At 49.5% G+C, this 10,310-nt stretch overlaps 1 non-coding gene across 1 annotated transcript; it reads right to left on the reverse strand.

The window, feature by feature from the left end:
• Positions 1-9,819: 9,819 nt before the first annotated feature.
• On the reverse strand, positions 9,820-9,926 carry LOC136588860 (U6 spliceosomal RNA). The gene has a single exon (XR_010787665.1). It is a non-coding gene; the product is annotated as a U6 spliceosomal RNA (small nuclear RNA).
• Between the last annotated feature and the right edge of the window lie 384 nt (positions 9,927-10,310).

Below are 10,310 nucleotides of genomic sequence, written 5' to 3' on the forward strand. Positions count from 1 at the left end.
GTAATAGAGCCTCCATGCCTGTCTGTATCACATCTTGTATCCAAGCTAGAGGTGGTACAACAGGGTATTAGAGCCTCCATGCCTATCTATATCACATCTTGTATCCAAGCTAGAGGCGGTACAACAGGGTACTAGAGCCTCCATGCCCACCTGTATCACATCTTGTATCCAAGCTAGAGGCGGTACAACAGGGTACTAGAGCCTCCATGCCGGCCTGTATCACATCTTGTATCCAAGCTAGAGGCGGTACAACAGGGTACTAGAGCCTCCATGCCCGCCCGTATCACATCTTGTATCCAAGCTACAGGTGGTACAACAGGGTACTAGAGCCTCCATGCCTGTCTGTATCACATCTTGTATCCAAGCTAGAGGCAGTACAACAGTGTACTAGAGCCTCCATGCCCGCCCGTATCACATCTTGTATCCAAGCTAAAGGCGGTACAACAGGGTACTAGAGCCTCCATGCCCGCCCGTATCACATCTTGTATCCAAGCTAGAGGCGGTATAACAGGGTACTAGAGCCTCCATGCCTGTATCACATCTTGTATCCAAGCTAGAGGCAGTACAACAGGGTACTAGAGCCTCCATGCCTGTCTGTATCACATCTTGTATCCAAGCTAGAGGTGGTACAACAGGGTATTAGAGCCTCCATGCCTGCCTGTATCACATCTTGTATCCAAGCTACAGGTGGTACAACAGGGTACTAGAGCCTCCATGCCTGCCTGTATCACATCTTGTATCCAAGCTAGAGGCGGTACAACAGGGTACTAGAGCATACATGCCTGTCTGTATCACATCTTGTATCCAAGCTAGAGGCATTACAACAGGGTACTAGAGCCTCCATGCCCGTCCGTATCACATCTTGTATCCAAGCTAGAGGCAGTGCAACAGGGTACTAGAGCCTCCATGCCCACCCGTATCACATCTTGTATCCAAGCTACAGGTGGTACAACAGGGTACTAGAGCCTCCATGCCTGCCTGTATCACATCTTGTATCCAAGCTAGAGGTGGTACAACAGGGTACTAGAGCCTCCATGCCTGCCTGTTTCACATCTTGTATCCAAGCTAGAGGTGGTACAACAGGGTACTAGAGCCTCCATGCCTGTCTGTATCACATCTTGTATCCAAGCTAGAGGCAGTACAACAGGGTACTAGAGCCTCCATGCCAGCCCGTATCACATCTTGTATCCAAGCTAGAGGCGGTACAACAGGGTACTAGAGCCTCCATGCCCGCCTGTATCACATCTTGTATCCAACCTAGAGGCGTTACTACAGGGTACTAGAGCCTCCATGCCTGTCTGTATCACATCTTGTATCCAAGCTAGAGGTGGTACAACAGGGTATTAGAGCCTCCATGCCTATCTATATCACATCTTGTATCCAAGCTAGAGGCGGTACAACAGGGTACTAGAGCCTCCATGCCCACCTGTATCACATCTTGTATCCAAGCTAGAGGCGGTACAACAGGGTACTAGAGCCTCCATGCCGGCCTGTATCACATCTTGTATCCAAGCTAGAGGCGGTACAACAGGGTACTAGAGCCTCCATGCCCGCCCGTATCACATCTTGTATCCAAGCTACAGGTGGTACAACAGGGTACTAGAGCCTCCATGCCTGTCTGTATCACATCTTGTATCCAAGCTAGAGGCAGTACAACAGTGTACTAGAGCCTCCATGCCCGCCCGTATCACATCTTGTATCCAAGCTAGAGGCGGTACAACAGGGTACTAGAGCCTCCATGTCCGCCCGTATCACATCTTGTATCCAAGCTAGAGGCGGTATAACAGGGTACTAGAGCCTCCATGCCTGTATCACATCTTGTATCCAAGCTAGAGGCAGTACAACAGGGTACTAGAGCCTCCATGCCTGTCTGTATCACATCTTGTATCCAAGCTAGAGGTGGTACAACAGGGTATTAGAGCCTCCATGCCTGTCTATATCACATCTTGTATCCAAGCTAGAGGCGGTACAACAGGGTACTAGAGCCTCCATGCCCACCTGTATCACATCTTGTATCCAAGCTAGAGGCGGTACAACAGGGTACTAGAGCCTCCATGCCCGCCCGTATCACATCTTGTATCCAAGCTAGAGGCGGTACAACAGGGTACTAGAGACTCCATGCCTATCTATATCACATCTTGTATCCAAGCTAGAGGCGGTACAACAGGGTACTAGAGCCTCCATGCCCACCTGTATCACATCTTGTATCCAAGCTAGAGGCGGTACAACAGGGTACTAGAGCCTCCATGCCCGCCCGTATCACATCTTGTATCCAAGCTAGAGGCGGTACAACAGGGTACTAGAGCCTCCATGCCCGCCTGTATCACATCTTGTATCCAAGCTAGAGGCAGTACAACAGGGTACTAGAGCCTCCATGCCTGTCTGTATCACATCTTGTATCCAAGCTAGCGGTGGTACAACAGGGTATTAGAGCCTCCATGCCTGTCTATATCACATCTTGTATCCAAGCTAGTGGCGGTACAACAGGGTACTAGAGCCTCCATGCCCACCTGTATCACATCTTGTATCCAAGCTAGAGGCGGTACAACATGGTACTAGAGCCTCCATGCCCGCCCGTATCACATCTTGTATCCAACCTAGAGGCGGTACAACAAGGTACTAGAGCCTCCATGCCCGCCCGTATCACATCTTGTATCCCAGCTAGAGGCGGTACAACAGGGTACTAGAGCCTCTATGCCCGCCTGTATCACATCTTGTATCCAAGCTAGAGGCAGTACAACAGGGTACTAGAGCCTCTATGCCTGCCTGTATCACATCTTGTATCCAAGCTAGAGGCGGTACAACAGGGTACTAGAGCCTCTATGCCCGCCTGTATCACATCTTGTATCCAAGCTAGAGGCGGTACAACAGGGTACTAAAGTCTCCATGCCTGCCTGTATCACATCTTGTATCCAAGCTAGAGGCGGTACAACAGGGTATTAGAGCCTCCATGCCTGCCTGTATCACATCTTGTATCCAAGCTAGAGGTGGTACAACAGGGTACTAGAGCATCCATGCCTGTCTGTATCACATCTTGTATCCAAGCTAGAGGCGGTACAACAGGGTACTAGAGCCTCCATGCCCGCCCGTATCACATCTTGTATCCAAGCTAGAGGCGGTACAACAGGGTACTAGAGCCTCCATGCCCGCCTGTATCACATCTTGTATCCAAGCTAGAGGCGGTACAACAGGATAATAGAGCCTCCATGCTCACCTGTATCACATCTTGTATCCAAGCTAGAGGCGGTACAACAGGGTACTAGAGCCTCCATGCCCGCCTGTATCACATCTTGTATCCAAGCTAGAGGTGGTACAACAGGGTACTAGAGCCTCCATGCCTGCCTGTATCACATCTTGTATCCAAGCTAGAGGCGGTACAACAGGATAATAGAGCCTCCATGCTCACCTGTATCACATCTTGTATCCAAGCTAGAGGCGGTACAACAGGGTACTAGAGCCTCCATGCCCGCCTGTATCACATCTTGTATCCAAGCTAGAGGTGGTACAACAGGGTACTAGAGCATACATGCCTGTCTGTATCACATCTTGTATCCAAGCTAGAGGCAGTACAACAGGGTACTAGAGCCTCCATGCCCGTCCGTATCACATCTTGTATCCAAGCTAGAGGCGGTACAACAGGGTACTAGAGCCTCCATGCCTGCCTGTATCACATCTTGTATCCAAGCTACAGGTGGTACAACAGGGTACTAGAGCCTCCATGCCTGCCTGTATCACATCTTGTATCCAAGCTAGAGGCGGTACAACAGGGTACTAGAGCATACATGCCTGTCTGTATCACATCTTGTATCCAAGCTAGAGGCATTACAACAGGGTACTAGAGCCTCCATGCCCGTCCGTATCACATCTTGTATCCAAGCTAGAGGCAGTGCAACAGGGTACTAGAGCCTCCATGCCCACCCGTATCACATCTTGTATCCAAGCTACAGGTGGTACAACAGGGTACTAGAGCCTCCATGCCTGCCTGTATCACATCTTGTATCCAAGCTAGAGGTGGTACAACAGAGTACTAGAGCCTCCATGCCTGCCTGTTTCACATCTTGTATCCAAGCTAGAGGTGGTACAACAGGGTACTAGAGCCTCCATGCCTGTCTGTATCACATCTTGTATCCAAGCTAGAGGCAGTACAACAGGGTACTAGAGCCTCCATGCCAGCCCGTATCACATCTTGTATCCAAGCTAGAGGCAGTACAACAGGATACTAGAGCATCCATGCCCACCTGTATCACATCTTGTATCCAAGCTAGAGGCGGTACAACAGGGTACTAGAGCCTCCATGCCCGCCTGTATCACATCTTGTATCCAAGCTAGAGGCGGTACAACAGGGTACTAGAGCCTCCATGCCCGCCCGTATCACATCTTGTATCCAAGCTAGAGGCGGTACAACAGGGTACTAGAGCCTCCATGCCCGCCCGTATCACATCTTGTATCCAAGCTAGAGGCGGTACAACAGGGTACTAGAGCCTCCATGCCCGCCTGTATCACATCTTGTATCCAACCTAGAGGTGGTACTACAGGGTAATAGAGCCTCCATGCCTGTCTGTATCACATCTTGTATCCAAGCTAGAGGTGGTACAACAGGGTATTAGAGCCTCCATGCCTATCTATATCACATCTTGTATCCAAGCTAGAGGCGGTACAACAGGGTACTAGAGCCTCCATGCCCACCTGTATCACATCTTGTATCCAAGCTAGAGGCGGTACAACAGGGTACTAGAGCCTCCATGCCGGCCTGTATCACATCTTGTATCCAAGCTAGAGGCGGTACAACAGGGTACTAGAGCCTCCATGCCCGCCCGTATCACATCTTGTATCCAAGCTACAGGTGGTACAACAGGGTACTAGAGCCTCCATGCCTGTCTGTATCACATCTTGTATCCAAGCTAGAGGCAGTACAACAGTGTACTAGAGCCTCCATGCCCGCCCGTATCACATCTTGTATCCAAGCTAGAGGCGGTACAACAGGGTACTAGAGCCTCCATGCCCGCCCGTATCACATCTTGTATCCAAGCTAGAGGCGGTATAACAGGGTACTAGAGCCTCCATGCCTGTATCACATCTTGTATCCAAGCTAGAGGCAGTACAACAGGGTACTAGAGCCTCCATGCCTGTCTGTATCACATCTTGTATCCAAGCTAGAGGTGGTACAACAGGGTATTAGAGCCTCCATGCCTGCCTGTATCACATCTTGTATCCAAGCTACAGGTGGTACAACAGGGTACTAGAGCCTCCATGCCTGCCTGTATCACATCTTGTATCCAAGCTAGAGGCGGTACAACAGGGTACTAGAGCATACATGCCTGTCTGTATCACATCTTGTATCCAAGCTAGAGGCATTACAACAGGGTACTAGAGCCTCCATGCCCGTCCGTATCACATCTTGTATCCAAGCTAGAGGCAGTGCAACAGGGTACTAGAGCCTCCATGCCCGCCTGTATCACATCTTGTATCCAACCTAGAGGCGGTACTACAGGGTACTAGAGCCTCCATGCCTGTCTGTATCACATCTTGTATCCAAGCTAGAGGTGGTACAACAGGGTATTAGAGCCTCCATGCCTATCTATATCACATCTTGTATCCAAGCTAGAGGCGGTACAACAGGGTACTAGAGCCTCCATGCCCACCTGTATCACATCTTGTATCCAAGCTAGAGGCGGTACAACAGGGTACTAGAGCCTCCATGCCGGCCTGTATCACATCTTGTATCCAAGCTAGAGGCGGTACAACAGGGTACTAGAGCCTCCATGCCCGCCCGTATCACATCTTGTATCCAAGCTACAGGTGGTACAACAGGGTACTAGAGCCTCCATGCCTGTCTGTATCACATCTTGTATCCAAGCTAGAGGCAGTACAACAGTGTACTAGAGCCTCCATGCCCGCCCGTATCACATCTTGTATCCAAGCTAGAGGCGGTACAACAGGGTACTAGAGCCTCCATGCCCGCCCGTATCACATCTTGTATCCAAGCTAGAGGCGGTATAACAGGGTACTAGAGCCTCCATGCCTGTATCACATCTTGTATCCAAGCTAGAGGCAGTACAACAGGGTACTAGAGCCTCCATGCCTGTCTGTATCACATCTTGTATCCAAGCTAGAGGTGGTACAACAGGGTATTAGAGCCTCCATGCCTGTCTATATCACATCTTGTATCCAAGCTAGAGGCGGTACAACAGGGTACTAGAGCCTCCATGCCCACCTGTATCACATCTTGTATCCAAGCTAGAGGCGGTACAACAGGGTACTAGAGCCTCCATTCCCGCCCGTATCACATCTTGTATCCAAGCTAGAGGCGGTACAACAGGGTACTAGAGCCTCCATGCCCGCCTGTATCACATCTTGTATCCAAGCTAGAGGCGGTACAACAGGGTACTAGAGCCTCCATGCCTGCCTGTATCACATCTTGTATCCAATCTAGAGGCGGTACAACAGGGAACTAGAGCATACATGCCTGTCTGTATCACATCTTGTATCCAAGCTAGAGGCAGTACAACAGGGTACTAGAGCCTCCATGCCCGTCCGTATCACATCTTGTATCCAAGCTAGAGGCGGTACAACAGGGTACTAGAGCCTCCATGCCTGCCTGTATCACATCTTGTATCCAAGCTACAGGTGGTACAACAGGGTACTAGAGCCTCCATGCCTGCCTGTATCACATCTTGTATCCAAGCTAGAGGCGGTACAACAGGGTACTAGAGCATACATGCCTGTCTGTATCACATCTTGTATCCAAGCTAGAGGCAGTACAACAGGGTACTAGAGCCTCCATGCCCGTCCGTATCACATCTTGTATCCAAGCTAGAGGCAGTGCAACAGGGTACTAGAGCCTCCATGCCCACCCGTATCACATCTTGTATCCAAGCTACAGGTGGTACAACAGGGTACTAGAGCCTCCATGCCTGCCTGTATCACATCTTGTATCCAAGCTAGAGGTGGTACAACAGGGTACTAGAGCCTCCATGCCTGCCTGTATCACATCTTGTATCCAAGCTAGAGGTGGTACAACAGGGTACTAGAGCCTCCATGCCTGTCTGTATCACATCTTGTATCCAAGCTAGAGGCAGTACAACAGGGTACTAGAGCCTCCATGCCAGCCCGTATCACATCTTGTATCCAAGCTAGAGGCAGTACAACAGGATACTAGAGCATCCATGCCCACCTGTATCACATCTTGTATCCAAGCTAGAGGCGGTACAACAGGGTACTAGAGCCTCCATGCCCGCCTGTATCACATCTTGTATCCAAGCTAGAGGCGGTACAACAGGGTACTAGAGCCTCCATGCCCGCCCGTATCACATCTTGTATCCAAGCTAGAGGCGGTACAACAGGGTACTAGAGCCTCCATGCCCGCCCGTATCACATCTTGTATCCAAGCTAGAGGCGGTACAACAGGGTACTAGAGCCTCCATGCCCTCCTGTATCACATCTTGTATCCAACCTAGAGGCGGTACTACAGGGTACTAGAGCCTCCATGCCTGTCTGTATCACATCTTGTATCCAAGCTAGAGGTGGTACAACAGGGTATTAGAGCCTCCATGCCTATCTATATCACATCTTGTATCCAAGCTAGAGGCGGTACAACAGGGTACTAGAGCCTCCATGCCCACCTGTATCACATCTTGTATCCAAGCTAGAGGCGGTACAACAGGGTACTAGAGCCTCCATGCCGGCCTGTATCACATCTTGTATCCAAGCTAGAGGCGGTACAACAGGGTACTAGAGCCTCCATGCCCGCCCGTATCACATCTTGTATCCAAGCTACAGGTGGTACAACAGGGTACTAGAGCCTCCATGCCTGTCTGTATCACATCTTGTATCCAAGCTAGAGGCGGTACAACAGTGTACTAGAGCCTCCATGCCCGCCCGTATCACATCTTGTATCCAAGCTAGAGGCGGTACAACAGGGTACTAGAGCCTCCATGCCCGCCCGTATCACATCTTGTATCCAAGCTAGAGGCGGTATAACAGGGTACTAGAGCCTCCATGCCTGTCTGTATCACATCTTGTATCCAAGCTAGAGGCAGTACAACAGGGTACTAGAGCCTCCATGCCTGTCTGTATCACATCTTGTATCCAAGCTAGAGGTGGTACAACAGGGTATTAGAGCCTCCATGCCTGTCTATATCACATCTTGTATCCAAGCTAGAGGCGGTACAACAGGGTACTAGAGCCTCCATGCCCACCTGTATCACATCTTGTATCCAAGCTAGAGGCGGTACAACAGGGTACTAGAGCCTCCATGCCCGCCCGTATCACATCTTGTATCCAAGCTAGAGGCGGTACAACAGGGTACTAGAGCCTCCATGCCCGCCTGTATCACATCTTGTATCCAAGCTAGAGGCAGTACAACAGGGTACTAGAGCCTCCATGCCTGTCTGTATCACATCTTGTATCCAAGCTAGCGGTGGTACAACAGGGTATTAGAGCCTCCATGCCTGTCTATATCACATCTTGTATCCAAGCTAGTGGCGGTACAACAGGGTACTAGAGCCTCCATGCCCACCTGTATCACATCTTGAATCCAAGCTAGAGGCGGTACAACATGGTACTAGAGCCTCCATGCCCGCCCATATCACATCTTGTATCCAACCTAGAGGCGGTACAACAAGGTACTAGAGCCTCCATGCCCGCCCGTATCACATCTTGTATCCCAGCTAGAGGCGGTACAACAGGGTACTAGAGCCTCTATGCCCGCCTGTATCACATCTTGTATCCAAGCTAGAGGCGGTACAACAGGGTACTAGAGCCTCTATGCCTGCCTGTATCACATCTTGTATCCAAGCTAGAGGCGGTACAACAGGGTACTAGAGCCTCTATGCCCGCCTGTATCACATCTTGTATCCAAGCTAGAGGCGGTACAACAGGGTACTAAAGTCTCCATGCCTGCCTGTATCACATCTTGTATCCAAGCTAGAGGCGGTACAACAGGGTACTAGAGCCTCCATGCCTGCCTGTATCACATCCTGTATCCAAGCTAGAGGCGGTACAACAGGGTACTAGAGCCTCCATGCCCGCCTGTATCACATCTTGTATCTAAGCTAGAGGCGGTACAACAGGGTACTGGAGTCTTCGTACAAGGCATCAGTTTTCCGCAATAAGGGTGGTTTCACACAGGCAAGAAAATCGTGCGATTTTCGCCTGATGCGATAGTCAGTAAAAAAGCAGATTATGAAACCAACGGTTTCCTTCCCATCTGTGATGTTTTCACTGATGTGATGTTGAGAGAACAAAAAATAACGGCTGCTCTATCTTTCTGCGATGTGCGATTCTTTTTATCTCCCAGGTTTCGCTATGGAGCCGCTCCTTTTTATCGCCTCGCAATGCAACAAGATTGTGTTGCGATGCAATTTTGATAATGGAAAGTCCTATTCATTTTCGCAATAAAAAATTGTACATTTTTTATCGCGCAATTTTATTGTGGCCGTCAGCACTGCGATCGGAGATTATTCTAAAAAAAAAGCATTGCTGGCAACCAAATATTGCAGACACAAAATAGGGGGTCGCCCGTGTGAAAGTCGCCTAAATGATCCTTTTACTCCGATATTGTAATCACTCACTTATAACAACGTTACAATCACACAGACAAAAGTGTCATCCCACAACTTCTGGGGGGGGTTACACTGTACGTGGTTATGGCGCCTCGGGTACATTTGCTGTATGCCTGTAGTCACATGGCACAAAAAATACACCTTTTAGTGGTGGCACCGTGAGACAATTATTATTATTACTCCACGTTAAAACCTATAAGGAGAAAAAAATGTTATGTTAGAATTTTTTTTTAAATTCTAATTGAAGAATCGGTGCAAAAATATGGAACGCCTCACGAATTTGCGTGTCATCCTTGCGCAGGGGCCATGCTAATCTTCTCTGTATCGTTCCAATTTTAGTATATGTGCTGCCAAAGCAAGCACGATACTGCAGACAGCCCCGGCGGTATTTATGGTCCCGCGGGAGAGAAGTTCTTACATTGTGGAGAGATTACTTTTATAAATTAAAAATAATGTATCCTGCTGTGATATTTCACCTAATATGTCATGCCTGTAATAATAAAACCCATTAATACAGAGTATTTTGGCCAAACTGAAGAGCATTTTGTGACAATGTTATATGCAAATGAGAAGAAGCCGCAGTGCATGCTGGGAAGAATGCTGGTCTCGGAATACGGACCTTGTACCACAGAAGGCGCAGCTGGTGTGGAATGTACTGCGGATGACTGCAGCGTTCTGCTTCCATCAGGAGAGCAGCTGCTCACTGCTGCACCACTGGCTGACGGTCACATTAGGACGTGATTGCCG

The sequence above is a fragment of the Eleutherodactylus coqui genome, chromosome 13 (assembly GCF_035609145.1).
Source record: "Eleutherodactylus coqui strain aEleCoq1 chromosome 13, aEleCoq1.hap1, whole genome shotgun sequence".
Classification (NCBI taxonomy): domain Eukaryota; kingdom Metazoa; phylum Chordata; class Amphibia; order Anura; family Eleutherodactylidae; genus Eleutherodactylus; species Eleutherodactylus coqui.